Below are 4,712 nucleotides of genomic sequence, written 5' to 3' on the forward strand. Positions count from 1 at the left end.
ATACATACATACATACATACATACATATTATTAATAAATATAATTGTTTTTTTTGTTTTTTCTTTTCTTCAAATAAACCCACATTGCCATTTCTCTGAGCGTGTGCTGCGAGCTTCAACGAGAAACATTCGGCGCGAAACTGTCGAGCGGCCGGCCGTCGCGCGCCGCACCTGTACGAGAAACATTTTCCTCTGACGTTGCATCGGAATAATTATTATAATTCATTATTATACATACATACATACATACATACATACATACATACATATTATTAATAAATATAATTGTTTTTTTTGTTTTTTCTTTTCTTCAAATAAACCCACATTGCCATTTCTCTGAGCGTGTGCTGCGAGCTTCAACGAGAAACATTCGGCGCGAAACTGTCGAGCGGCCGGCCGTCGCGCGCCGCACCTGTACGAGAAACATTTTCCTCTGACGTTGCATCGGAATAATTATTATAATTCATTATTATACATACATACATACATACATACATACATACATATTATTAATAAATATAATTGTTTTTTTTGTTTTTTCTTTTCTTCAAATAAACCCACATTGCCATTTCTCTGAGCGTGTGCTGCGAGCTTCAACGAGAAACATTCGGCGCGAAACTGTCGAGCGGCCGGCCGTCGCGCGCCGCACCTGTACGAGAAACATTTTCCTCTGACGTTGCATCGGAATAATTATTATAATTCATTACTATACATACATACATACATACATACATACATACATACATACATACATACATACATATTATTAATAAATATAATTGTTTTTTTTGTTTTTTCTTTTCTTCAAATAAACCCACATTGCCATTTCTCTGAGCGTGTGCTGCGAGCTTCAACGAGAAACATTCGGCGCGAAACTGTCGAGCGGCCGGCCGTCGCGCGCCGCACCTGTACGAGAAACATTTTCCTCTGACGTTGCATCGGAATAATTATTATAATTCATTACTATACATACATACATACATACATACATACATACATACATACATACATACATACATATTATTAATAAATATAATTGTTTTTTTTGTTTTTTCTTTTCTTCAAATAAACCCACATTGCCATTTCTCTGAGCGTGTGCTGCGAGCTTCAACGAGAAACATTCGGCGCGAAACTGTCGAGCGGCCGGCCGTCGCGCGCCGCACCTGTACGAGAAACATTTTCCTCTGACGTTGCATCGGAATAATTATTATAATTCATTATTATACATACATACATACATACATACATACATATTATTAATAAATATAATTGTTTTTTTTGTTTTTTCTTTTCTTCAAATAAACCCACATTGCCATTTCTCTGAGCGTGTGCTGCGAGCTTCAACGAGAAACATTCGGCGCGAAACTGTCGAGCGGCCGGCCGTCGCGCGCCGCACCTGTACGAGAAACATTTTCCTCTGACGTTGCATCGGAATAATTATTATAATTCATTATTATACATACATACATACATACATACATACATACATACATATTATTAATAAATATAATTGTTTTTTTTGTTTTTTCTTTTCTTCAAATAAACCCACATTGCCATTTCTCTGAGCGTGTGCTGCGAGCTTCAACGAGAAACATTCGGCGCGAAACTGTCGAGCGGCCGGCCGTCGCGCGCCGCACCTGTACGAGAAACATTTTCCTCTGACGTTGCATCGGAATAATTATTATAATTCATTATTATACATACATACATACATACATACATACATACATATTATTAATAAATATAATTGTTTTTTTTGTTTTTTCTTTTCTTCAAATAAACCCACATTGCCATTTCTCTGAGCGTGTGCTGCGAGCTTCAACGAGAAACTTTCGGCGCGAAACTGTCGAGCGGCCGGCCGTCGCGCGCCGCACCTGTACGAGAAACATTTTCCTCTGACGTTGCATCGGAATAATTATTATAATTCATTATTATACATACATACATACATACATACATACATACATATTATTAATAAATATAATTGTTTTTTTTGTTTTTTCTTTTCTTCAAATAAACCCACATTGCCATTTCTCTGAGCGTGTGCTGCGAGCTTCAACGAGAAACATTCGGCGCGAAACTGTCGAGCGGCCGGCCGTCGCGCGCCGCACCTGTACGAGAAACATTTTCCTCTGACGTTGCATCGGAATAATTATTATAATTCATTATTATACATACATACATACATACATACATACATACATACATACATATTATTAATAAATTAATTGTTTTTTTTTTTTTTTTTTTTTTCTTCAAATAAACCCACATTGCCATTTCTCTGAGCGTGTGCTGCGAGCTTCAACGAGAAACATATCTATCAATACAAATGTCTATGCAAAAAAAAGAAAACAAACAAAATCATATCAGTCAATAAAATAAATAATAATATTTTTTTACTACTACTACTAGTACTACTACGTGCTACTACTGCACGCCAATACACATACATAATAAAATGAAAAATCGTCTCTCTCTCGCTCGCTCTACGAGAAACATTCGACGTCCGCTCCAATGCCGACGCGGACTATTGCTCTCGGTATAGATGTGGAGCGAAACAGTCGTGCGCACAGCGTCGACTCGTTCTCGTTGCCGCGCGTCGTTCGTCTCAAATAGACACGAACGACGGACGAGAGAGAATGTGTTCTTGTTTTTGTGTTTGTGCGAAGTGTGAGAATATTATATACATATATTCGCGCATGGATGATATAGATATGGGTATGGATTTTCGGAGGAAATTATATCAAATTCGTATTTCGAATGCGAGACCGCCGAGATCTTTCCCAGCTCTCTCTCTCTCTGTGTGTGTGGTGTATAGTACATTTTATATATCTCTCTTGTGTCAACACAAAATAACAAAGAATATACATACTACTCCTCCTCATATTTTATATAATATAATATAAAATTATATTATAGCACCGCGTTCGCAGACCGTATGGTGATGTTACCAATCGACCAAGATTTGGGACCGTCTCCCCCGGTGTTATCTGTGATGTTAAAAGAATACGCTTCTAGGCACACCTCAACGCAGGGCGCCTAGCGTGTTCGACACGTGCGCGGTCGCCACGGCGACCGTATATGGAAAGAATGTATAAAAGAGGACGCACACGCGCCCATCGTCGAAACGGTGTGCGCAGCGTCGTGTTGGAATTTATCCCTCAAGCTCCGGGCGTTGATCGTATCTAGTGCGAATCATGCGTGTGTGTGCGCATGTAATTGCCAGCCGAGTTTTAATATGTTTACAATAACGTATTGAATAAAAATTGAGAAGTTGCGTTTAGATGAATGTTCAATTTTCAAATTGTCACAACATCGATTCCCGCCCGCGGGGTCGTGTTCGTTGCAGTTTTATGTCCCTCACAGTGGTCGAGCATCGTTGTACATCACCTCGTTGCGAGATCGTGACGGGACGGCCGCTCGTAGACCGGTCAAAGTTAGTCTATCGATATGAAGCGCGAACGTCGCGTCGCGTGCAAATTCGACGCGTTACGTTCACGCGTGTCGAGAAGGCGCGCGCGCAAGCGCGCGCCCCTCGACGCCGCCGAGCCAGCGGCTCGCCGAAGCCGCGTGACCGCGGTGTAGGCGTGTCGTTTGCGTAAGCAGCTCCCTGGTTGATCCTGCCAGTAGTTATATGCTTGTCTCAAAGATTAAGCCATGCATGTCTCAGTGCAAGCCGTATTAAGGCGATACCGCGAATGGCTCAATATATCAGTTTTGGTTCCTTAGATCTTACTCAGTTACTTGGATAACTGTGGTAATTCTAGAGCTAATACATGCAATCAGAACTCTGACCAGTGATGGGATGAGTGCTTTTATTAGATCAAAACCAATCGGCGGAGGGCCATGCGTCCGAAGTCGTTAATTTTGATGAATCTGGATAACTTTTGCCGATCGCACGGTCCAGTACCGGCGACGCATCTTTCAAATGTCTGCCTTATCAACTTTCGATGGTAGTTTCTGCGACTACCATGGTTGTCACGGGTAACGGGGAATCAGGGTTCGATTCCGGAGAGGGAGCCTGAGAAACGGCTACCACATCCAAGGAAGGCAGCAGGCGCGCAAATTACCCACTCCCGGCACGGGGAGGTAGTGACGAAAAATAACGATACGGGACTCTTACGAGGCCTCGTAATCGGAATGAGTACACTTTAAATATTTTAACGAGGAACAATTGGAGGGCAAGTCTGGTGCCAGCAGCCGCGGTAATTCCAGCTCCAATAGCGTATACTAAAATTGTTGCGGTTAAAAAGCTCGTAGTTGCATTTGTGCGCCGCGCTGTCGGTGCACCGCATCCGCGGTGATACTGACACGTCTGCGGAGCATATCGTCGGTGAGCCGGCGGTAAAACGCCGGTTCAATATCAAAATCCTATCGCGGTGCTCTTCGGTGAGTGTCGAGGTGGGCCGACAATTTTACTTTGAACAAATTAGAGTGCTCAAAGCGGGCTCAAAATGCCGCTTGAATATTTCGTGCATGGAATAATAGAATATGATCTCGGTTCTATTTTGTTGGTTTTCAGAACTCCGAGGTAATGATTAATAGGGATAACTGGGGGCATTCGTATTGCGACGTTAGAGGTGAAATTCTTGGATCGTCGCAAGACGAACATCAGCGAAAGCATTTGCCAAAGGTGTTTTCATCAATCAAGAACGAAAGTTAGAGGTTCGAAGGCGATTAGATACCGCCCTAGTTCTAACCGTAAATATGTCA

The 4,712-nt window shown here is 42.0% G+C and overlaps 1 non-coding gene across 1 annotated transcript in view; it reads left to right on the top strand.

The window, feature by feature from the left end:
* The first annotated feature begins 3,606 nt into the window (after window positions 1-3,606).
* Window positions 3,607-4,712, top strand: part of LOC123719410 — a 1,906-nt gene continuing 800 nt past the window's right edge. The window contains exon 1 of the ribosomal RNA XR_006755464.1: window positions 3,607-4,712. This exon is cut by the window's right edge and continues 800 nt beyond it. This is a non-coding gene — a ribosomal RNA (small subunit ribosomal RNA).

This window comes from Pieris brassicae, unplaced genomic scaffold (assembly GCF_905147105.1).
Source record: "Pieris brassicae unplaced genomic scaffold, ilPieBrab1.1, whole genome shotgun sequence".
Lineage (NCBI taxonomy): Eukaryota > Metazoa > Arthropoda > Insecta > Lepidoptera > Pieridae > Pieris > Pieris brassicae.